The 26,770-nt window shown below is 43.1% G+C and overlaps 1 protein-coding gene across 16 annotated transcripts in view; it reads left to right on the plus strand.

The window, feature by feature from the left end:
- The window catches only part of plecb (plectin b), a 348,566-nt gene extending 322,503 nt beyond the window's left edge, over positions 1-26,063 (plus strand). For 15 of the 16 annotated variants that reach the window (XM_063044747.1, XM_063044748.1, XM_063044753.1 and 12 more), the window contains one exon: positions 24,366-26,063. The gene's annotated coding sequence lies outside the window, so the exon portion shown is untranslated. The remainder of the gene's footprint in view (positions 1-24,365) is intronic. The other variant, XM_063044762.1, reaches the window with a different exon arrangement.
- Positions 26,064-26,770: the final 707 nt, after the last annotated feature.

Genomic DNA, 26,770 nt, shown 5'->3' on the forward strand with positions numbered 1-26,770 from the left:
CTGGAATTATTTTCATGAACCTCCTTTGAACCCTCTCCAGTTTCAGCACATCCTTTCTAAGATCTCACAATACTCCAACTGAGGCCTCACCAGTGCTTTATGAAGTTTCAGTATTATATTCTTGCTTTTATATTCTAGCCATCTTGATAATTATTTATTCTGAGGTGGACAGTGTGACCGTGATGAATTTTTAGCTGTCCTGTGAGATTCTGTTTCAAAGCAGGTCCTGTGGAACTGATCACCTTGTATGGGGAAGAGACTCTGAGGAAGGGGAATGATTTCTGGGGAAGGGGCTCTCTATTTCTGGGGATTTTTTTGGGAAGGAGTTCTGGATTTCCTAAACTATATTAGGGAATGCTCTTCCCAGGAATGGGCCTGGATTTCTGGAGAAGGGGATCTGGATTTACTAAACTACATTGAGGAGTGCTCTTCCTGGGAATGGACTCTGGATGTCTGGGGAAGGGGCTTTGGATTTCCTAAATTACATTGAGGGCAACATTTCCAGCCAGCAAGTCTGGAGAGTAGAAGGAGGTCATGATGGAAATTGTGTCTGATAAATATATTGGAAATCACAGAATCAGAAATATTCACCATATAAACAAGTTCTGATAATGCTAATTGTGCTGCCCAACTACACTAATCCCATTTGACCCAATTCAGCCTGTATCACTCTTTTCCTATCCATGTACCTGTCTAAGTGCCTTTTAAATATTGTTAACATACCTGCCTCAATCATTTTCTCTGAGAACTCATTCCATATATTGACCACCCTCCGGATGAAATAATTGCCCCTCGGGTTCCTGTTAATTTTCTCCCCTCTCACCTTAAACCTCTGGCCTCACGTTCTTAACTCCTCAACCTTGGGGGAAAAAGACAGTGCATTCACCCAATCTATGCACCTCATGGTTTTATACACCTTTATAAGATCAAGCCTCATGCCCTATATTTCATGAGATTTCTAAGCAGTCCATGAACACTCCCTCACTATTCCTCTTTTGCTTTATTTATTTATTTGTTTGTTTTAAATTATGGCTCCAAAACAATAAATTTCATGACATTAAAACCCTGATTCAAAATGCAAGGCCTCCCTTTCAATGCCACTTTCCTTTATAAGACTTGTAGCATTTGTTTTTATGCTGAAAAGTGACAGAGCGGTGCATCATACATACAGTCCCTTCAGCCCCAGGACTCCATGCTGACTCCAGTGCCCACCCATCTAGGCTCAGTTATGGCCCATATCGCTTAAGCCCCTCCCCTCCTTGCATGAACTTATCCAAGTGCTTCCAAATGGCTAATTCTGAGAGCATAATTAGGCCATTTGGTCCATCAAGTCTGCTTCACCATTTCATCATGGCTGATCCATTTTCCCTCTCAGCCCCAAGTGCCTGCCTTCTCCCTCTATCCCTTCATGCCCTGACCAATCAAGAATCTATCACCCTCTGCCTTAAGTATACATAAAAACTTGTCTTCAACAGGCAGCTGTGGCAACAAATTCAACAGGTTCACCATTAGCTGTCTAAAGAAATTCCTCCTCTTCTCCATTTCTGCAAAAGGTTGTGTCCCTTGGTCTGAGGCTTCCCCCACCATACTAAACATCCTCTCCACATCCACTCTTTTGGGGCCTTTCACCATTCAATAGGTTTCAGTTAGGTCACCCTTCATTCTTCTGAATTCCAGTGAATACAGGGCCAGAGCCATCAAATGTTCTTTATATGAACAGCCGTTCAATCCTGGAATCAAGTTCGTCAAACTCCTTTGAACCCTTTCCAGTGTCAGTACATCCTTTCAAAGATAAGGGGCCCAAAACATCTCACAATACTCCAGTGAGGCCTCACCAGTGCTTTATAATGGTTCAACATTACATCTTTGTTTTTATATTCTAGTCCTCTTGAAATAGAAACATAGAAACATAGAAAATAGGTGCAGGAGTAGGCCATTCGGCCCTTCGAGCCTGCACCGCCATTTATTATGATCATGGCTGATCATCCAACTCAGAACCCAGCCTTCCCTCCATACCCCCTGACCCCTGTAGCCACAAGGGCCATATCTAACTTCCTTTTAAACATAGCTAATGAACTGGCCTCAACAGTTTGCTGTGGCAGAGAATTCCACAGATTCACCACTCTCTGTGTGAAGAAGTTTTTCCTAACCTCGGTCCTAAAAGGCTTCCCCTCTATCCTCAAACTGTGACCCCTCGTTCTAGACCTCCCCAACATCGGGAACAATCTTCCTGCATCTAGCCTGTCCAATCCCTTTAGGATCTTATACGTTTCAATCAGATCCCCCCTCAATCTTCTAAATTCCAACGAGTACAAGCCCAGTTCATCCAGTCTTTCTTCATATGAAAGACCTGCCATCCCAGGAATCAATCTGGTGAACCTTCTTTGTACTCCCTTTATGGCAAAGATGTCTTTCCTCAGATTAGGGGACCAAAACTGCACACAATACTCCAGGTGTGGTCTCACCAAGGCCTTGTACAACTGCAGTAGTACCTCCCTGCTCCTGTACTCGAATCCTCTCGCTATAAATGCCAGCATACCGTTCGCCTTTTTCACCGCCTGCTGTACCTGCATGCCCACTTTCAATGACTGGTGTATAATGACACCCAGGTCTCGTTGCACCTCCCCTTTTCCTAATCGGCCACCATTCAGATAATAATCTGTTTTCCTATTTTTGCCACCAAAGTGGATAACTTCACATTTATCCACATTAAATTGCATCTGCCATGAGTTTGCCCACTCACCCAACCTATCCAAGTCACCCTGCATCCTCTTAGCATCCTCCTCACTGCTAACACTGCCACCCAGCTTCGTGTCATCCGCAAACTTGGAGATGCTGCATTTAATTCCCTCATCCAAGTCATTAATATATATTGTAAACAACTGGGGTCCCAGCACTGAGCCTTGCGGTACCCCACTAGTCACCGCCTGCCATTCTGAAAAGGTCCCGTTTATTCCCACTCTTTGCTTCCTGTCTGCTAACCAATTCTCCACCCACACCAATACCTTACCCCCAATACCGTGTGCTTTAAGTTTGCACACTAATCTCCTATGTGGGACCTTGTCAAAAGCCTTTTGAAAATCCAAATATACCACATCCACTGGTTCTCCCCTATCCACTCTACTAGTTACATCCTCAAAAAATTCTATGAGATTCGTCAGACATGATTTTCCTTTCACAAATCCATGCTGACTTTGTCCGATCATTTCACCGCTTTCCAAATGTGCTGTTATCACATCCTTGATAACTGACTCCAGCAGTTTCCCCACCACCGACGTTAGGCTAACCGGCCTATAATTCCCCGGTTTCTCTCTCCCTCCTTTTTTAAAAAGTGGGGTTACATTAGCCACCCTCCAATCCTCAGGAACTAGTCCAGAATCTAACGAGTTTTGAAAAATTATCACTAATGCATCCACTATTTCTTGGGCCACTTCCTTAAGCACTCTGGGATGCAGACCATCTGGCCCTGGGGATTTATCTGCCTTCAATCCCTTCAATTTACCTAACACCACTTCCCTACTAACATGTATTTCGCTCAGTTCCTCCATCTCACTGGACCCTCTGTCCCTTACTATTTCTGGAAGATTATTTATGTCCTCCTTAGTGAAGACAGAACCAAAGTAATTATTCAATTGGTCTGCCATGTCCTTGCTCCCCATAATCAATTCACCTGTTTCTGTTTGCAGGGGACCTACATTTGTCTTTATCAGTCTTTTCCTTTTTACATATCTATAAAAGCTTTTACAGTCCGTTTTTATGTTCTCTGCCAGTTTTCTCTCATAATCTTTTTTCCCCTTCCTAATTAAGCCCTTTGTCCTCCTCTGCTGAACTCTGAATTTCTCCCAGTCCTCAGGTGAGCCACTTTCTCTGGCTAATTTGTATGCTACTTCTTTGGAATTGATACTATCCCTAATTTCTCTTGTCAGCCACGGGTGCACTACCTTCCTTGATTTATTCTTTTGCCAAACTGGGATGAACAATTGTTGTAGTTCATCCATGCAACCTTTAAATGCCTGCCATTGCATATCCACCGTCAATCCTTGAAGTGTCATTTGCCAGTCTATCTTAGCTAATTCATGTCTCATACCTTCAAAGTTACCCCTCTTTAAGTTCAGAACCTTTGTTTCTGAATTAACTACGTCACTCTCCATGTTAATGAAGAATTCCACCATATTATGGTCACTCTTACCCAAGGGGCCTCTCACGACAAGATCGCTAATTAACCCTTCCTCATTGCTCAAAACCCAGTCCAGAATAGCCTGCTCTCTAGTCGGTTCCTCGACATGTTGGTTCAAAAAACCATCCCGCATACATTCCAAGAAATCCTCTTCCTCAGCACCTTTACCAATTTGGTTCACCCAGTCTACATGTAGATTGAAGTCACCCATTATAACTGCTGTTCCTTTATTGCACACATTTCTAATTTCCTGTTATAAGATACTTCAAGACCCCATATCAGGAAAAATATAAAGATACAAACGTGACGTGTTGGAGAAGGTGCGGCTCCAAGGAGGCAAATCATTTTCATATTTTCTGGGATTGCCCTAAATTAAGTCTATATTGGGAAGGTATTCATAGAACATTAGTTGAGGTAATTAGGTCCCAGATACCTCTGAACTTTGAGACGCTCTATTTGGGGCATGTATTGTTTCTTGAACAGAAGGAAGATATAAAGTTGCTGCAGGCCCTCTTAGCAGCAAGTAAGAAATCAATCACTAGAAAGTGGCTAAATCCAATACCACCTACATTAGAAGATTGGCACAAAATTATCTTGGAAATATTTAAAATGGAAAAGTTGACTTATTCCCTGAGAATTCAAAAAGAAAAATTTTATCAAATCTGGAATAAATGGATTGAATATATAACCCCAATGTGAGCAGACTTTAGATGACTCTCCTAATGATTTATACTGCTCTTCTCATCAACACAGTAATATTGCTAACGTAAGCACCCCTAGTCTAAATGTCTTTTTTTTTGTTTTCTTTTGGAAAATAGAGAATTAACACAAGATTAAGGAAAGGGATAAAAAATGAAAAAATTAAGTAAATAAGTACATAGGGATTGGATAATTATGTCTGCGGGCAGGAGCAAGCACGAACAAATTAGGATATAAACACCTACAATGGTCGTTACATAGGCTTATATACAACATTTTGGACCAGTGGAAATGGTCCAGAAGAGTTATATGGAAACTATTATTACCATTTTTCTTAACAACTAATACCATTACTTAGCCTAATAGATTAGAATTACCACAGTACATAATTATCTATTTAAGTGTCTAATTTCCTTTTATATCATCTCAACGTGTACTTAAGAATATATAAATAATTATAGTTTTATACATATAAAATAATGGATAAGGTTATATGTGTGAAAAAAGTACATGATATTTGTGAATTCCTTATCCAAATAAAAATAAAATTAAAAAAAAAGAAACTGCAGCATAGAAGCAAGCCTTTTGGCCCATCTAGTCCATGCTGAAACCATTTAAACTGCTTACTCCCATTGACCTGCACTGGGACCATAACCCTACTATCCATGTACCTATCCAAACTTCTCTTGAACCTTCAAATTGAGCTCGCATGGACCACTTGTGCTGGCAGCTCATTCCACACTCTCATGACCCTCTGAGTGAAGAAGTTTCTCCTCATGTTCCCCTTAAAGACCATAAGACATTGGAGCAGAATTAGGCCATTTGGCCCATCAAGTCTGCTCAGCCCCACTCTCTGGTCTTCTCCCCGTAACCTTTGATGCCATGTCCGATCAAGAACCTTTCAAGCTTTGCATTAAATACACCCAACGACCTGGGCTCCACAGCTACCTGTGGTAATAAATTCCACAAACTCACCACCCTTGGCTGTAGCAAATTTCTCTGCACCTGTGTTTTAAATGGACCCCCCTCTGTCCTAGGGCTGTGCCGTCTTGTCCTAGATTCCCCCACCATGGGAAACATTCTTTCCACATCTACTCTGTCCAGGCATTCAACATTTAAAATGTTTCAATGAGATCACCCCTTATCCTTCTATATTCCAGTGAATACAGTCCCAGAGCCAACAAACGTTCCTTGTATGATAACCCTTTCATTCTCGGAATCATCCTTGTGAACCTCCTCTGGACCTTGTACAATGACAACTCATCGTTTCTTAGATGAAGAGCCCAAAGCTGTTTGCAATACCTAAGGTGAGGCCTCACCAGTGCCTTATAAAGCCTCAGCATCACATCCCTGCTCTTGTATTTTAGACCTCTTGAAATGAATGCTAACATGGCATTTGCCTTCCTCACCACCGATTCAACCTGCAAGTTAATATTTAGGGTTGTTCACTTACCTGAAATAACATCTCTTACTGACTTAGCCATACCACCACCTATGCCTTCCTGCCTATTCTTTCGATACAAAGTAGATCCTTTGATGTTAAGCTAGCAGCTATATCCTTTTTTCAGCCATGACTCAGTGATGCCTACAATCTCATACTGACCAATCTCTTTGCGCCACAAATTCATCCACCTTATTTTGAATGCTACGCACATTTAAATACAGCGCCTTCAGTCCTGTGTTCTTCACCATAGAACCATAGAAACTACAGCACAGAAACAGGCCTTTTGGCCCTTCTTGGCTGTGCCGAACCATTTTCTGCCTAGTCCCACTGACCTGCACACGGACCATATCCCTCCATACACATCCCATCCATGTATCTGTCCAATTTATTCTTAAATGTTAAAAAAGAACCCGCATTTACCACCTCATCTGGCAGCTCATTCCATACTCCCACCACTCTCTGTGTGAAGAAGCCCCCCCAATGTTCCCTTTAAACTTTTCCCCCCTCACCCTTAACCCATGTCCTCTGGTTTTTCTCTCACCTTGCCTCAGTGGAAAAAGCCTGCTTGCATTCACTCTATCTATACCCATCATAATTTTATATACCTCTATCAAATCTCCCCTCATTCTTCTACGCTCCAGGGAATAAAGTCCTAACCTATTCAACCTTTCTCTGTAACTGTTTCTCAAGTCCCGGCAACATCCTTGTAAACCTTCTCTGCACTCTTTCAACCTTATTTATATCCTTCCTGTAATTTGGTGACCAAAACTGAACACAATACTCCAGATTCGGCCTCACCAATGCCTTATACAACCTCATCATAACATTCCGGCTCTTATACTCAATACCTTGATTAATAAAGGCCAATGTACCAAAAGCTCTCTTTACAACCCTATCTACCTGTGATGCCACTCTTAGGGAATTTTGTATCTGTATTCCCAGATCCCTCTGTTCTACTGCACTCCTCAGTGCCTTACCATTAACCCTGTATGTTCTACCTTGGTTTGTCCTTCCAATGTGCAATACCTCACACTTCTCTGTATTAAACTCCATCTGCCATTTTTCAGCCCATTTTTCTAGCTGGTCCAAGTCCCTCTGCAGGCTCTGAAAACCTTCCTCACTGTCTACTACACCTCCAATCTTTGTATCATCAGCAAATTTGCTGATCCAATTTACCACATTATCATCCAGATCATTGATATAGATGACAAATAACAATGGACCCAGCACTGATCCCTGTGGCACACCACTAGTCACAGGCCTCCACTCAGAGAAGCAATTCTCTACTACCACTCTTTGGCTTCTTCCATTGAGCCAATGTCTAATCCAATTTACCACCTCTCCATGTATACCTACGACTGAATTTTCCTAACTAACCTCCCATGCGGGACCTTGTCAAAGGTCTTACTGAAATCCATGCAGACAATATCCACTGCCTTCCCTTCATCCACTTTTCTGGTAACCTCCTCAAAAAACTCCAATAGATTGGTCAAACATGACCTACCACGCACAAAGCCATGTTGACTCTCCCTAATAAGTCCCTGTCTATCCAAATGCTTGTAGATTCTGTCTCTTAGAACTCCCTCCAATAACTTACCTACTACCGACTTTAAACTTACCGGCCTATAATTTCCCGAATTACTTTTCGATCCTTTTTTAAACAACGGAACAACATGAGCTACTCTCCAATCCTCCGGCACCTCACCTGTAGACAGCAACATTTGAAATATTTCTGCCAGGGCCCCCGCAATTTCAAAACTGGTCTCCTTCGAGGTCCAAGGGAACACCCTGTCAGGTCCCGGAGATTTATCCACTTTAATTTTCCTCAAGACAGCAAGCACCTCCTCCTTTACAATCTGTACAGTTTCCATGATCTCACTACTTGATTCCCTTAATTCCATAGACTTCATGCCAGTTTCCTTAGTAAACACAGACGCAAAAAACCTATTTAAGATCTCCCCCATTTCCTTTGGTTCCGCATATAGCTGACCACTCATCTTCAAGGGGACCAATTTTATCCCTTACAATCCTTTTGCTCTTAATATACCTGTAAAAACTCTTTGGATTATCCTTCACTTTGACTGCCAAGGCAACCTCATGTCTTCTTTTAGCCCTCCTGATTACTTTCTTAAGTATTTTCTTGCACTTCTTATACTCCTCAAGCACCTGATTTACTCCCTGTTTCCTATACATTTCATACAATTCCCTCTTCTTCTTTATCAGAGTTGCAATATCCCTTGAGAACCAAGGTTCCTTATTCCTATTCAATTTGTCTTTAATCCTGACAGGAACATACAAACTCTGCACTCTCAAAATTTCCCCTTTGAAGGCTTCCCACCTACCAATCACATCTTTGCCAGAGAACAACCTGTCCCAATCCACGCTTTTTAGATCCTTTCTCATTTCTTCAAATTAGGCCTTCTTCCAGTTCAGAACCTCAACCCTAGGACCAGATCTATCCTTGTCCATGATCAAATTGAAACTAATGGTGTTATGATCACTGGAACCAAAGTGCTCCCCTACACAGACTTCCGTCACTTGTCCTAACTTGTTTCCTAACAGGACATCCAATATTGCATCCCCTCTAGTTGGTCCCTCTATATATTGATTTAGAAAACTTTCCTGAACACATTTTACAAACTCTAAACCATCTCGACCCCTAACAGTATGGGAGTTCCAATCAATGTATGGAAAATTAAAATCCCCTACCACCACAACTTTATGTTTCCTGCAATTGCCTGCTATCTCTCTGCAGATTTGCTCTTCCAAGTCTCGTTGACTATTGGGTGGTCTGTAATACAATCCCACTAATGTGGCCATACCTTTCCTGTTTCTCAGCTCCACCCATAAGGACTCAGTAGACAAGCCCTCTAATCTGTCCTGCCTGAGCACTGCTGTAATATTTTCCCTAACAAGCAATGCTACTCCCCCACCTTTCATTCCTCTGCCTCGATCACATCTGAAACATCGGAACTCTGGAATATTAAGCTGCCAGTCCTGCCCCTCCTGTAGCCAAGTTTCACTAATTGCTATGACGTCATAATTCCACGTGTCAATCCACGCCCTCAACTCATCCGCCTTCCCTGCAATACTCCTAGCATTGAAATATATACACCTCAGAAGATTTTTACCACCACTCACAACCTTTCTATTAGCGGATTTGCTTGAACTTTTAACATCATTTATTTTCACCCCAGCCACACTGTTAGCTCTGGCACTCTGGTTCCCCTCCCCCTGCAAATCTAATTTAAAGCCTCCCCAATAGCACTAACGAACCTCCCTGAAAGGATATTGGTCCCCCTGTAGCACAGGTCCCACCTGCCCCAGAAGAGGTCCCAATGATCCTGAAATCTGAAACCCTGCCCCCTACACCAGTTCCTCAGCCACTTGTTCATCCTCCAGAGCATCCTATTCCTACCCTCACTGGCATGTAGCACAGGTAGCAATCCTGAGATTACCACCCTCGAGGTCCTGCTTTTCAACTTCCTACCAAGCTCTCTATACTCACTCTCCAGGACCTCCTCACTCTTCCTTGCTATGTCATGGGTACCGATGTGCACCACGACATCTGGCTGATCATCCTCCCACTTCAGAATGTCATGCAAGCGATCAGAGACATCCTTGACCCTGGCACCCGGGAGGCAACAAACCATCCTGGATTCTCTGTCACGACCACAGAACCTCCTATCTGCACCTCTAACTATCGAAGTACCGCTCTCCTCTTTTTCCACCCTCCCTTCTGCACTGCAGAGCCAGACGCAGTGCCAGAGATCCAGCTACTGCAGCTTGTCCCAGGTAAGTCATCTCCCCCAACAGTATCCAATGCGATATACTTGTTGTTGAGGGGAATGGCCACAGGGGAACCCTGCTCTGCCTGCCCTTTCCTCTTCTCTCGCCTGACAGTGACCCAATTTCCTGTGTTCTGCTCCTTTGGCGTAACTACCTCCCTGTAGCTACTATCTGTAATCTCCTCATTCTCCCGAATGATCCGGAGGTCATCCAGCTCCTGCTCCAGTTCCCTAATGCGGTTTGTTAGGAGTTGCAGCTGGATGCACTTCTTGCAGGTGTCGTTGTCAGGGACACCGGAGGGCTCCCTGACTTCCCACATCCTGCAAGAGGAGCATTCCAACATCCTGCCTGGCATTCTCTCTACTCTAAACAATCTGAACAAAAAACTTACCGGAACCTACCCTGGCCTCTGCCTGTTTGAGCCAAAGCTGTCCCACTCTGACTCACTCCACTCCGACGATGACCGCTGTATATGGTGTTCTGCTTTTTAAACCTTGGCGCGCTGCGTCACGCGCCTGCGCAGTGCAGACCCTTCTCCCCGAGCAGTGTTTAAAAAAAAAACCCTTTTGAATTTTGCCTCTGTGGTACAATTTTGCTCTGTCTGCATTTGTACCCAATCATTCCTTGCATTCATGTTATGTTAACCCTAACCTTACTTCTAACTCTAATGGCTTATCCTCAGCTCTATCATACTGGTTCCCATCCCCTGCCATATTAGTTTAACCTTCAGGGTGTTCTGCACAAGGACTCCCAAGTCCCTTTGTATCTCAGATTTTTGGATATTCTCCCTGCTTCGACTGCACATTTATTTCTACTACCAAAGTGTGTGACCATGCATTTTTCAACATTGTATTTAATTTACCACTCTCTTTTCATTCTCCTCATCTGTCTAAGTGCTTCTGCAGCCTACCTGTTTCCTCAGCACTACCTGCCCCTCCACCAATCTTCGTATCAACTGCAAACTTGGCAACAAAGCCATCTATTCCATCATCTAAGTCATTGATGTACAGCATAAAAAGTAGCGGTCCCAACACCGACCCCTGTGAAACACCACTAGTCATTGACAGTCAGTCAGTGCTCTAACCAAGCCAGTAACTTTTCTGTGAAACCATGGGCTGTTGTTGAGGGGTATGGCCACAGGAGTACCCAGCATTGGCTTTTAACCCCTTTTCTCTTCCTGATTATCACCCAGTTTCCTGTAAATTGAACCTTGGGTGTAACTATCTCTCTATATTTCCTATCTTTCACCCCTTCAGCCTCTCAAATGATCCAGAGTTCATCCAGTTCAAGCTCTAACTCATTAATGCAGCCTATTAGAAGCTGCAGCAGGATGCCCTTCTCACCGTTTTAATTGCCAGGGGCTATGGAGATTTACCTGCCTTCCAACATCCCATAAGGGAAGCATTCGAATATCCTGCCTAGCATCCCTACTGTCCAAGCTGATATTCTAGTGAATATAGCCCAAAGCTATCAGGTGCTCTTCATACAACAAGCTATTCAATCCTGGAATCATTTTCGTGAATCTCCTTTAAACCCTCTTCAGTTTTAGCATATTATTTCCAAGATAAGGGACCCAGAACTGCTCACAATACTCCAAGTGAGACCAGTGCTTTATAAAGTTTCAGTTCTAGTTCTCTTGAAATGAATGCTAACATTGAATTTGACTTCCTCACCCACAGACTCAACCTGCAAAGTAACCTTTAGAGAACCTTGCACAAGGACTCCCAAGGCCCTTTGCACCTTGTCTTTTTGCATTTTCTCTCAATTTAGAAAATTGTCAACCCTTTCATTTCTTCTACCAAAGTGCATGACCATACACTTCCCAATACTGTATTCCATCTGCCATTTCATTGCTCATTCTCTAATCTATCTTCCTTCTGTAGCCTCTCTACTTCCTCAAAACTACCTGCCCCTCCACCTATCTTAGTATTCTCTTGTACACTTTATATATCTGAAGAAACTTTTGGTGTCCTCTTTAATATTATTGACTGTTTTAAAGGCTTCACAATCCTCTAACTTCGTATTAATTTTTGCTCTACTATATGCCCTTTCTTTGGCTTTTATGTTGGCTTTGACTTCTCTTGTTAGACACGGTTGTATCAACTTTCCTTTAGAATACTACTTCTTCTTTGGGATGTATATATACTGTGCTTTCTAAACTGCTTCCAGAAATATAGTAGGTTCAATAGGTGCATTTAAAGTCAGAGAAATATATACAAAATACATCCAGGAATTCTTTTTCTTCACAGACATCCACAAAATCAGAGGAGTGTCCCAAAGAATGAATGACAGTTAAAACGTTAGAACCCCAAATCCCCCCCAACTCCCTTCCCATGCACAAGAAGCAGAGAGGCAATTATCCCCCCTCACCCCCACCAGCAAAAAAACATCAGCACGCTCCACCGGGCACTCAAGCGTGCAGCAAAGCACCAATAAAGAGCCAGACTTGCAGTACCCCAAAATCTTCTCTGCCATTTCTTCACTGTTGTCATCCCTGCCAGTGTTCTTCTCCAATAAATTTTAGCCAACTCCTCTCTCATGCGTCTGTAATTCCCTTTACTCCACTGTAATACTGTTAAATCTTACTTTAGCTTCTCCTTCTCAAATTTCTAGGTGAATACAATCATATTATGATCACACACCCATGAGGGTTCTTTTACCATAAGCTCTCTAACCCATTCTGGTTCATTGCACAACGGCCATTTCAGAATAGCTGATCCCCTAGTGGGCTCAACTATGAGCTGCTTTAAAAAGCCACCTCACAGGCATTCTAGAAACTCCCCCTCCTGGGATCCAGCACCAACTTGATTTTTCCTAACTACCTGCATATTGAAATCCCCTCTGACTATGGAAACATTTGGGATGCATTTACTATTTCCCATCGTAATTTTGTAGACCACATCCTTACTACTGCTTGGGGGCTGAATATAACTACCATCAGGGTCTTTTTACCCTTGGAGTTCCTTTGCTCTACCCACAACTATTCAACCCACAACAGTGTGCTCATACCTTATTATAAATTAATTTATAATAAATCTTTTCTGCACTCTTTCCAGTATAACAACATATATAACAGGGTGACCAAAACTGTATATAATACTCCATGTACAGTCTCACCAACTACAAACTAATGTCCCTTCATCATTGCCCCGACTGATGAAGACCGGCATGCTGAATGCCTTTTTCCCTCACCTTGTCGATCTGTGACACCACTTTCAATGAACTATGAACTTGTACTCCAATTCTCTCTGTTACAACACACTTGCCGGTATCCTGCCATTCATTATACAAGTCCTATATTGGTTTGACTTTCCAAAATATATCACCGCAGATTTGTTTGTATTGATATCTATTTGCCACTCCCCGACAAACTTCCTAACAGATCTGTAATCTATTATAACCATTTTCACTATCAACACCACCTTCTAATTTTGTGTCATTTAGAACCATAGAACACTACAGCACAGAAAACAGGCCATTCGGCCCTTCTAGTTTATGCCGAAACATTATTCCACTAGTCCCATTGACCTGCATCCAGTCCATAACCCTCCAGACCTCTGCCATCCATGTATCTATCCAACTTGTTCTTAAAACTTAAGAGTGAGCCCGTGTTTACCACATCAGATGGCAGCTCATTCCACACTCCCACCACTCTCTGAGTGAAGTTCCCCTTAATGTTCCCCCCAAACCTTTCCCCTTTCACCCTAAAGCCATGTCCTCTTGTATTTATCTCTCCTAATCTAAGTGGAAAGAGCCTATTCACATTTACTCTGTCTATACCCCTCATAATTTTGTAAACCTCTATCAAATCTCCCTTCATTCTCCTACGCTCCAAGGAATAAAGTCCTAACCTGTTCAATCTTTCCCTGTAACTCAACTCCTGAAGACCCAGCAACATCCTAGTAGATCTTCTCTGCACTCTTTCAATCTTACTGATATCCTTCCTATAGTTAGGTGACCAGAACTGTACACAATACTCCAAATTTGGCCTCACCAATGTCTTATACAACCTCCCCATAACATCCCAACTCCTATACTCAATACTTCAATTTATGAACACCAGGATGCCAAAAGCCTTCTTTACAACCCTGACACCACTTCAGGGAATTATGTATCCGAACTCCCAGATTTCTTTGTTCCTCCGCACTCCTCAGTGCCCTACCATTTACTGTGTATGTCCTACCTTGATTTGTCCTTCCAAGATGCAACACCTCACACTTGTCTGCATTAAATTCCATCTGCCATTTTCTGGCCGATTTTTGCAGTTGGTCCAGATCCCTCTGCAAGCTTTGAAAGCCTTCCTCGCTATCCACAATGCCTCCAATCTTAGTGTCATCAGCAAACTTGCTGATCCAATTTACCACATTATTATTGAGATCATTGTTATAGACAACAAACAACAATGGTCCCAGCACAGATCCCTGAGGCACACCACTAGTCACAGGCCTCCATTCTGAGAAGCAATCATTCACTACCACTCTCTGTCTTCTCCCACACAGCCAATTTCGAATCCAGTTTACAACCTCTCCATGGATACCTAGTGTCTGAACCTTCTGAACTAACCTCCCATGTGGGACCTTGTCAAAGGCCTCCATGTAGACAACATCCACAGCCTTTCCTTCGTCTACTTTCTTGGTAACTTCCTCGAAAAACTCTACAAGATTCGTTAAATATGATCTACCATGCACAAAGCCATGCTGACTATCTTTAATCAGCCCTTGACTGTCCGAATACTTGTATATCTGATCTCTCAGAACACCTTCCAATAATTTACCTACTACTGATATCAGGCCCGACGCTAGCTCCCTAAGCCTGAGTCGACATAGTCGTAGTAGTAGTAGTAGTAGATGTCAGGCTCACCAGCCTGTAATTACCTGGTTTACTTTTGGAACCTTTTTTAAACAAAGGAACAACATGAGCCACCCTCCAATCCTCTGGCACCACACCTGTGGCTAAGGACATTTTAAATATTTCTGCCAGGGCCCCTGCAATTTCTACACTAGTCTCTCTCAAGGTCCGAGGAAATATCGTCAGGCCCGGGGGATTTATCTACCTTTATTCGCTGTAAAGCAGCAAGCACCTCCTCCTCTTTAATCTCTATATGGTCCATGACACTACTGCTTGTTTCCCTTCCTTCCATATACGCTATGCCAGTTTCCTGAGTAAATACTGATGCAAAAAAGTTGTTTAAGATCTCCCCCATCTCCTGAGGATCTACACAGACAACCATTTTGATCTTCTAGGGGACCAATTTTGTCCCTACTATCCTTTTACTTTTAATATACTTGTAGAAACCCTTCGGGTTTACCTTCACATTATGTGCCAAAGCAACCTCATGTCTTTTTGCCTTCCTGATTTCCTTCTTTAGTATTTTCTTACATTTTCTATACTCTTCAAGTACCACATTTGTTCCTTGTTCCCTATATCTGCTATACTCCTCTCTCTTTTTCTTAACCAGATCACCAATATCCCTTGAAAACCAAGGTTCCCTATGCCTGTTAACTTTGCCTTTAATCCTGGCAGGAACATGCAAACTCTGCACTCTCAAAATTTGGCCTTTGAATGCCTTCCATGTACTGAACACATCCTTGCCAGAAAACAACAGAAATCCTTCCTCTCAGAATCTTCTTCATCAACCTACCAACCACTGAAGTAAGACTCACTGGTCTATAATTTCCTGGGCTATCTCTACTACCTTTCTTGAATAATGGAACAACATCTGCAACCCTCCAATCCTCCGAAACCTCTCCTGTCCCTATTGATGATGCAAAGATCATCGCCAGAGGCTCAGCAATCTCCTCCCTCGCCTCCCACAGTAGCCTGGTGTATATCTCATCCGGTCCCGGTGACTTATCCAACTTGATGCTTTCCAAAAGCTCCAGCACATCCTCTTTCTTAATATCTACAGGCTCAAGCTTTACAGTCCGCTGTAAGTTGACCCTACAATCACCAAGATTATTTTCCATAGTGAATACTGAAGCAAAGTATTCATTGTGTCAAGAAACTTACTTGAACACCCCTAACAAACTCCACCCCATCTAAACCCCTTGCGCCAGGGACATGCCAATTGATATTTGGGAATTAAAATCTCCCACCATGACAACCCTGCTATTATTACACCTTTCCAGAATCTGTCTTCCTATCTGCTCCTCGATGTCCCTGTTATTATTGGGTGGTCTATAAAAAAGCACCCAGTAGTGTTATTGATCCCTTCCTGTTCCTAACTTCCACCCACAGAGACTCTGTAGACAATCCCTCCATGACTTCCTCCTTTTTTGCAGCCGTGACACTATCTCTGATCAACAGTGCCACGCCCCCACCTCTTTTGCCTCCTTTCTGAAACATCTAAAGCCTGGCACTCGAAGTACCCATTCCTGCCCCTCAGTCATCCAAGTCTCTGTTAATGTTGAAATGGCTAGCACGAGAGGCCACAGTTTTAAGATGCTTGGAAGCAGATACAGAGGAGATGTCAGTGGTAAGTTTTTTTACGCAGAGAGTGGTGAGTGCGTGGAATGGGCTGCCGGCAACTGTGGCGGAGGGGGATATGATAGAATCTTTTAAGAGACTCTGGATAGGTACATGGAGCTTAGAAAAATAGAGGGCTATGGGTAACCCCAGATAACTTCTAAGGTAAGGATATGTTCAGCACAGCTTTGTGGGTGGCAGGGCCTGTATTGTGCTGTAGGCTTTCTATGTTCTATGTTTATATGTTTGGAGCAAGGTCTTTAACAGTGTTGAAGAGCAGAGAGATCTTGGGATCCAAGTTCATAGCTTCTTGAAAGTGATTCAATGCTGTAAAACAATAAAACATGAAAAATTCCAAGGGTGTGGTGAATACTTTTTATAGGCAGTGTATCTGTGTTAAACTCCATCTGCCATTTCTCCACCTATATCTGCACTGATATCATGTTGATTTATTTTCCAGTCTTCTAAACTAATCCACAACTCCACCAATCTTGATATCATCCACTAATTTGCCAACCTAGCCATCTACATTTTCATCCAGGTCATTTATGTAAATTAAAAACAGCAGAGGTCCCAGCACAGATCCCTGAGGAACTCCACTAGTTACAGACCTATAGCTGAAATAAGTCCCTTCAACCACTCCCCTCGGTCTTCTATGTGCAAGCCAGTTCAGAACCCAAACATCCAATTCGCCGTGAATCCCACACATCTTAATCTTCTGGATTAGCCTTACATGAGGAACTTTGTCCTATACCTTACAAAAATCCATGTAGACAATATCCACTACCGTCACCTTGTCAAAAACGTCATGAAATCGGTAAGGCACATCATGCCACACACAAAGCCAAATGCTCATATATCCTGTCCCTAAGCATTTTCTCCAGCATGTGCTGGTGAGGGTAGAATTAGGATGATTTGGCAGGTTAATGTGCAGCTGAGAAGCTGGTGCAGGGGGCAGGGGTTCAGGTTCTTGGATCATTGGGATCTCTTCTGGGGCAAGTATGACCTGTTCAAAAGGAACCGGTTGCACCTGAACCAGAGGGATACCAATATTCTCAAGGGCAGGTTTGTTAGAGCTGTAGGGGAGGGTTTAAACTAATTTGGCAGGGGGTGCGGACTGGAGTGAAGGGACTCTGAACAAGATGGATAGTAAAAAAGCAAAGATAGCATGCAGTCAGACTATTAAGAAGGGCAAGCAAATGATAGGACAAAGTTGCATGAAGTATAAGAAATAAGGTGGCTGATCTTGTTGCACTATTACAGATTGTCGAGTATGATGTTGTGGCCATCACTGAATCGTGGATGAAGGATGGTTGTGGTTAGGAGTTGATTGTCCAAGGTTATATGTTGTATTCGAGGGATAGGAAGGTAGGCAGAGAGGGTGACATGGCTCTGTTGTCTAAGTAATGGCATCAAGTCAGTGGAAAGATGTGACATAGGATCGGAAGATGTTGCATCCCTGTGGGTTGAGTTAAGAAACTGCAAAGATAAAAGGACCCTGATGGCAGTTATATACAGGCCTCCCAGCAGTAGCTGGGATGTGGACCACAGATTACAACAGGAAATAGAAAAGGTGTATTAAAAGTGCAATGTTGTGATAGACATGTAGGTTGATTTGGAAAATCAGGTTGGTATGGGATCTCAAGAGACTGATTTTGTTGAATGCCTATGAGATAGCTTTTTAGAGCAATTTGTCATTGAGCCTACTAGGGGATCTGCTATACTGGATTGGGTGTTATGTAATGAACCGGAGGTGATTAGGGACCTTAATGTAAAAGAGTCCTTAGGAGCCAGTGATCACAATATAATTGGGTTCAACTCAAAATCTGATAGGGAGAAAGTAAAGTCTGATGTAGCAGAAAGTAAAGTCTGTTCAGTGGAGTAAAGAAAATTACAGTGGTATGAGAGAGTAGTGGGCCAGAGTAAATCGGAAGGAACTGCTGGCAGGGATGACAGCAAAGCAGTAATGGCCTGAGTTTCTGGAAAAAATGAGAGTGCGAGACAGATGTATTCAAAACACAGACAAAGTCAAATGGCAAAATACTACAACTGTGGCTGACAAGGGAAGTCAAAGCTAATATAAAAACAAAACAGAGAAACATAGAAAACCTACAGCACAATACAGGCCCTTCGGCCTACAAAGCTGTACCAAGTATGTCCTTACCTTAGCACTACCTAGGCTTACCCATAGCCCTCTATTTTTCTAAGCTCCGGGAGTCTCTTAAAAGACCCTATTGTTTCCGCCGCCACCAGCAGCCCATTCCACGCACTCAGCACTCTCTGCGTAAAAAACTTACCACTGACATCTCCTCTGTACCTACTTCCAAGCACCTTAAAACTATGTCCTTTCATGTTAGCCATTTCAGCCCTGGGAAAAAGCCTCTGACTATCCACACGATCAATGCCTCTCCTTATCTTGTACACCTCTATCTGGTCACCTCTCATCCTCTGTCGCTCCAAGGAGAAAAGGCCAAGTTCACTCATAATTATCATAAGGCATGCTCCCCAATCCAGGCAACATCCTTGTAAATTTCCTCTGCACCCTTTCTATGGTTTCCACGTCCTTCCTGTAGTGAGGTGACCAGAATTGAACACAGTACTCTAAGTGGGGTCTGACCAGGGGTCCGATATAGCAGCAACATTACCTCTTAGCTCCTAAACTCAATCCCACGATTGATGAAGGCCAATACACCATATGCGTTCTTAACCACAGAGTCAACCTGAGTAGCAGCTTTGAGTGTCCTATGGACTTGGACCCCAAGATCCCTCTGATCCTCCACACGGCCAAGGGTCTTACCATTAATGTTATATTCTGCCATCATATTTGACCTACCAAAATGAACCACCTCACACTTATCTGGGTTGAACTCCATCTGCCACTTCTCAGCTCAGTTTTTCATCCTATCAATATCCTGCTGTAACCTCTGACAACCCTCCACACTATCCACAACACCCCCAACCTTTGTGTCATCAGCAAATTTACCAACCCATCCCTCCACTTCCTCATTCAGGTCATTTATAAAAATCACGAAGAGTAGGGGTCCCAGAACAGATCCCAGAGGCACACCACTGATCACTGACCTCCATGCAGAATATGACCGGTCTACAACTATTCTTTGCCTCCTGTGGCCAAGCCAGTTCTGGATCCAAAAAGCAATATCCCCTTGGATCCCATACTTTCTCAATAAGCCTTGCGTGGGGTGCCTTTATCAAATGCCTTGCTGAAATCCATATACACTACACCTACGGCTCTACCTTCATCAATGTGTTTAGTCACAGCCTCAAAAAATTCAATCAGGACTTAGAGAGTATACAACAAAGCAAAAATTAGCGGGAAGGTAGAAGATTGGGAAGCTTTTAAAAACCTACAGAGAGCAACTAAAAGAATCAATAAAAAGGAAAAGATGAAATATGACAGCAAGCTATCAGACAGTATCAGTGGATAGTAAAAGCTTATTCAAGTATGTAAAAAAATAAGAGAGATGAGACAGAACATAGGACCACTAGAAAATAAGCTGGAGAAATAATAATGGGGGACAAAGAGATAGAAGGTAAAATAAGTGAGTATTCTGCACGATCTTCACTGTGGAAGACACTAGCAGTGTGCCAGATGTTGTAGTGTTTGAAGGAAGAGAAGTGGGTGCGGTTACTATTACATGGGAGAATGTGCCCAAAAAGCTGAAAGACCTAAAGGTACCTAAGCTACCCAGACCAGGTGAACTGCAGTTGAGGGTTCTGAAAGTGTTAGTGTTAGAGATTGTAGAGGCATTAGTAATTATCTTTCAAAAATCATTAGACTCTGGTATCGTGCCAAAGGATTGGAAAATTGTAAACGTCATTCCACTGTTTAAGACAGGAGGGAGGCAGCAGAAAGGAAATTATAGACCAGTTAGCCTGACCTCAGTGGTTGGGAAGATTTTTGTGGGCCGAAGGGCCTGTATTGTGCTGTAGGTTTTTTTCTATGTTGGAGTCAATTGTTAAGGATGAGGTTATGGGGTGACACCGGACAAGATAGGACAAAGTCAGCATGGTTTTCTATAGGGAAAATCTTGCCTGATGGGCCAGTTGGAATTCTTTGAGGAGATTAAAAAAAGGATAGGTAAAGGGGATGTAGTGGATGTTGTATATTTGGATTTTCAGAAGGCCTTTGACAAGGTGCCACACATGAAGCTGCTTACCAAGTTAAGATGCCGTGGTATTACAGGGAAGTTACTAACATGGTTCAAGCATTGGATGATTGGTAGGAGGCAGGAGTGGTAATAAAAGGATCCTTTTCTGGTTGGCTGCCAGTGACTAGTGGTGTTCCACAGGGGTCAGTGTTGGGACCACTTCTTTTTTATGCTGTATATCAATGATAAATGATGGAATAGATGGCTGTGTTACCAAGTTTGCTGATAATGTGAAGATTGGTGAAGAGGCAGGTAGTGTTGAGGAGAAGGTAGGCTGTAAAAGGACTTAGACAGATTTGGAGAATGGGCAAGGAAATGGCAAATGTAATACAATGTTGGAAAATGCACGATCATGTAATTTGGTAGGAGAAATAGATGTGAAGACTATTTTCTCAATGGGGAGAAAATCAAAAAATCTGAGATGCAAAGGAAGTTGGGAGTCCTTGTGCAGAACATCCGAAAACTTAAGTTGCAGATTGACTCAGTGGTGTGGAACGCAAATGCCATGTTCATATTCATTTCAAGAGCTCTTGAATACAAGAGCAGGGATGTGATGCTGAAGCTTTATAAAGAACTGGTGAGGCCTCACCTTGAGTATTGTGAACAGTTTTGGTTTCCTCATCTAAGAAAAGATATGCTGGTCCAGAGGTGATTCACAAGGTTGATTCTGGAAATGAAGGGTACGTTTGATGGCTGTGGGTCTGTACTCACTGGAATTTAGAAGAGTGGGTTGGCAAGTTTGCAGACGACACAAAGGTTGGTGGTGGTGTAGATAGTGTAGAGGATTGTCAATTGCAGAGAGACATCGATAGGATGCAGAAGTGGGCTGAGAAGTGGCAGATGGAGTTCAACCCGGAGAAGTGTGAGGAGGTACACTTTGGAAGGACAAACTTCAAGGCAGAGTACAAAGTAAATGGCAGGATACTTGGTAGTGTGGAGGAGCAGAGGGATCTTGGGGTACATGTCCACAGATCCCTGAAAGTTGCCTCACAGGTGGATAGGGTAGTTAAGAAAGCTTATGGGGTGTTAACTTTCATAAGTTGAGGGATAGAGTTTAAGAGTCGCGATGTAATAATACAGCTCTATAAAACTCTGGTTAGGCCACACTTGGAGTACTGTGTCCAGTTCTGGTCGCCTCACTATAGGAAGGATGTGGAAGCAGTGGAAAGGGTACAGAAGAGATTTACCAGAATGCTGCCTGGTTTAGAGAGTATACATTATGATCAGAGATTAAAGGAGCTAGGGCTTTACTCTTTGGAGAGAAGGAGGATGAGAGGAGACATGATAGAGGTGTACAAGATAATAAGAGGAATAGATAGAGTGGATAGTCAGCGCCTCTTCCTCAGGGCACCACTGCTCAACACAAGAGGACATGGCTTTAAGGTAAGGGGTGGGAAGTTCGAGGGGGATATTAGAGGAAGGTTTTTTACTCAGGGAGTGGTTGGTGCATAGAATGCACTGCCTGAGTCAGTGGTGGAGGCAGATACACTAGTGAAGTTTAAGAGACTACTGGATAGGTATATGGAGGAATTTAAGGTGGGGGCTTATATGAGAGGCAGGGTTTGAGGGTCGGCACAATATTGTGGGCCTTAGGGCCTGTATTGTGCTGTACTATTCAATGTCTATGATGACGGAGGATCTTTTTTAGAATAGAGATGTGGAGAAATTACTTTAGTCAGAGGGTGGTAAATCTGTGGAATTTGTTGTCATGAGCGGCTGTGGAGGCCAAGTCATTGGGTGTACTTAAGGCAGAGATAGATAGGTTCTTGATTAACCAGGGAATCAAAGGGTATGGGAAGAAGGCAGGGGAGTGGGGATGACTGGAAGAATTGGATCAGCCCATGATTGAATGGCCTACTTCTGCTCCTATATCTTATGGTCTTAAGTCAGGTTCAAACAAAGCACATGAGGAGTATAAACAAGTCAGAAAAGAACTAAAGAAGGGAATTAGGAAAGACAGCAGGGGCCATGTGAGGTGTACAAGATGATGGGAGGCATTGATTGTGTGGATAGTCAGAGGCTTTTTCCCAGGGCTGAAATGGCTAACACAAGAGGGCACAGTTTGAAGGTGCTTGAAAGTAGGAACAGAGGAGAATGCCCTACTTCTGTTCCTATATCTTATGGTCTTATAGAAACAGAGAAAACCTACAGCACAATACAGGCCCTTCGGCCCACAAAGCTGTGCTGAACATGCCCTTATCTCAGAAATTACATAGGGTTCCCATAGCCCTCTATTTTTCTAAGCTCCATGTGCCTATCCAGAAGTCTCTTAAAAGACCCTATCGTATCCGCCTCCACCACCGTCGCCGGCAGCCCATTCCACGTACTCACCACTCTCTGTGTAAAAAAAACTTACCCTGACATCTCTGTACCTACTTCCAAGCACCTTAAAACTGTGCCCTCTCGTGCTAGCCATTTCAGCTCTGGGAAAAAGCCTCTGACTATCCACACGATCAATGCCTCTCATCATCTTGTACAGCTCTGTCAGGTCACCTCTCATCCTCTGTCACTCCAAGGAGAAAAGGCCAAGTTTACTCAACCTATTCTCATAAGGCAGGCTCCTTGTAAATCTCTTCCGCACCCTGGGTCTGACTACCTCTTCAAGTATCTCGTCTATAATATTTTCAGCCTCTCAAATGGTACTGAGTACATCCAACTCCAGATCCAGCTCCTTGGCCCAGTCAGTCAAGCTCTAAAGTTGGGTGCCCTTCCCATAGACATTGTCATCAAGGAAACCAACCGGTGTCCTGAATTCCCACATCTGACAGGAGGAGCATTCCATCCTGACTGTCCTAGACCAAAAAGGGAAAATGCTTGCCTCTTTATAACTGTGCCTGTTCATGCTGAAGCCTATTAAGCCGAAGCCTCCACTCTCTGACAATGGCTGCTCCAAAATGTCTACTCTGCTTGTGCCTTCCCTCCCTTTTATTTGCAGCTGAGTTTATGACACTTTATGCACCTGCGCAGTCCAAAATGACTGGACTTGCCCAAATCTGCTTCTTTCATCCTTTCTTCCAACTTCTGTTAGGCTCTGACCTGATTTACTCTCTTCTCACTTGAGCTGCCGAGAAATAAAGAGCATTTTTAAATCCTTGTCTAGTCATCAATGGATTCACTCAGCCCTGATCTGGTAAACCCATTGTAGCTTCCTTCCCTTTCTTGATCAGAGCCTTAATATTTCTCATCAGCTGGCTTGCCCTAAACTTGCCAAGATTACCTTACACCATAACAGTAATGTACTGCCCAGACTCTTGATATCACTTTCAAAACCACCAACCTTTCATTCATTACTTTCCCTTCAAACAAGCTCACCTAGTCAGCCTCCATGAGATCCTCCTAATTCCCTCAAAATTAGCCCTGAAATGGCTTAGGTCCCGTCCCTGACTTGCAATTATCTTAAAACAAATCAACTCCATTAAGATTGGCTTCTTGGCTACACTCGGAATACAAATTGGTCGATTTTTGGACTTTAAGGAATTGAGGGATATGGGATAGTATGAATTGGCAGGTCAGCCAGGATGAATGATGGAACAGGCTCAATGAGCCTGGGAATCACTTCTTGCACCTTTGATACATGTTCTCTTGCTTTGATTGACATTTGATGCATCTGTTCCCTTTTTAGTTCCTGTGGACATCAGTTGCTTGGGAGGTGGTGCAAAGTTACGTGGATTATGATCAGACATCGCTCAGATTGAGTTGTCTATCCAGAACATTCCGGAAACTCAGCCAGGACAAATACAGAATCACAGGGACTGTCACTATTCCTTCATGAGGCTTCCATGACCTGCATCCTGAAAGGATTGAGTGTGAACTTATGGAACTACTGTGGAGTTGATCGGAATCAAGCCTTTCATCTCAGAACATCAGCCAGACCTCCAAGACTTGCTCGCAGTTTATATCCTCTCTAGAATCTGACCATTTCCCATTCATTGTTTTGATGATGAATATTTTTGTTATGCATGCTGTACTAACTGTCAGGAAACCTCTAGCCAGCGGAAATGTCCTGTTTATATTAAAGCAGTGAGTTTAACAAACTAACTAATTGTAATCCAGAACTGAAATTAACAACTGTACAGAAGATAACTTGTTTAATGGCCTCAATGTAGAAGTACAAATAAAAGAGAAATTAATATATATACATAAAACTGAACAATGATTGACCATCCAGCACAATAACATTGAACACAGTAAGTAACAGAGCAATTAGGGACCCTGAACCATAGGTGGATAACTATACAGACAGCATTCTGTAACACAAAGGGATGGGTCGGTCACTGTATAGCAGTATAAAACGTCTTGGGATTCTCATTGATTCTGCTCATCTGCTTGAGCACTTTCCTGTGATTGTTATGTTCCACAAGGGTGCAGTATGACTTTAGCTTTGTAACCCTTATGTATGCTTCCTTTCTCATTAAATCTGGGTCCTCTCAGGTCATCCCTTTTGTTACCATCCTTGTCTTCACTACTTACCAGAACTTGATGATCTCAAAGCCTAATCTTGTCTTTAATCAACTCCCACATGTCAGATGTGGACATGTCCAACAGGAGCTGTGCCCAATCATCGTCCCTCAGCTCTTGCCTTATCCTGTTGTGATTTCCCTCCCCCATTTTAGTATCTTCCCACAAGATCCAATTTTAGCTTTATTCATAATTGTCTTAAAACAATTAAGCCGCCCTGACCATTCCCTTTTTTGTCATTTTACTTCTGGAAAAAGATAAAGCGAGTTCAAAGATGGGATGACCAGACAGACGCACGAGATTCTGAAGACTCTGAAAATTTTGAGCAATACACATAAAATGCCAGAAGAATTTAGCCAGTCAGGCAGCATCCATGGAGGGGAATAAACAGTTGATATTTTGGGCCGGGACTCTTCATCAGGACTCTAAAGGAAGGGAGCAGATTGTAGAATATGAAATGCTGGGTGAGATCAGCCGCCATATTGAATTTGGGCGGCTGATCATGAAAATCACCATGAAGGTTCCCTAACACGTGCTTTTATTTTCTTGTGGCCGATATTTGTCATTTCAATTCATAAATCAAGTCATTTAAAATGTTCCCACAATGTAAGCTGAGAAGTTTTCTATCTTGTTCTGTTCAGACATACCTGGGCATGCTTAGGCAGGACAGATGCTGCATGGCAGGACGGGTTTTAGAAAGTCTATAAAAGCATCACACACACACACACACACCGTCATGTGCGTTGCGTTTCCGTGTATATCGGTTGTGAGCACATTGATGCACATGCTCTATGCGCAGAGCGTATTGTGTGTATTCATCATAATAAATCATTGTTATCTTCAGGAGCATTTGTGACAGCAAAATGTTCTGTTAATATTGCAACAGCCACGATACTTTCTGTTATATTTGTGACCAGCATAGGCTTAAATCTCAAAGATGGAGCATGACTCCTTTTTCGAAGAAAGCCGATATGCTCTATTTTGAGTGTACAATTGGTGACCAAAACAAAGCCTAGGCTCCTCACATTTGTTCCACAACATGCACTGTCGATCTTAGAGCTTGGCTCAGAGGGACTCGGAAGTCAACACCGTTTGCTGTCCTGATCATATAGCGACAGCAGAAGGATCATTTGCCAGACTGCGACTTCTGTCTGACCAGTGTGTCTGGTTTCTCTGCTAAAAACAAGAAATCCATTGAATGCTCCAGTCTCCCTTCAGCCATGATACCTGTGCTGCTTGTAATAGTCTTCCAGTACCGAAGCCTCCAGAGACATGGTTTCAAGGAAACGGAGGAATATGTCAAAAGGGCGGCGCTGGAAGCGGACCCAAATGCAAGACACAGACACTGAAGTACTAGGAACAGGACTAGGTGTGTCAAACAAGCAAGGGAAGTGGGGAAGATACGACGCTAGACAAGGCACTGGCCCTGGACAAGGCGAGGGTACAAGGCATGGGCTAGGACTAGACTAGGAAAGAGTGACCGAGACGAGGAACTAGGAACTTGGAACCTGGACAAGGACTCCGAGACAGAGACTGGACAGGGACCCTGAACCTGGACTGGAGATTGGA

This window comes from Mobula hypostoma, chromosome 3 (genome assembly GCF_963921235.1).
Source record: "Mobula hypostoma chromosome 3, sMobHyp1.1, whole genome shotgun sequence".
In the NCBI taxonomy this organism is placed as follows: Eukaryota; Metazoa; Chordata; class Chondrichthyes; order Myliobatiformes; family Myliobatidae; genus Mobula; species Mobula hypostoma.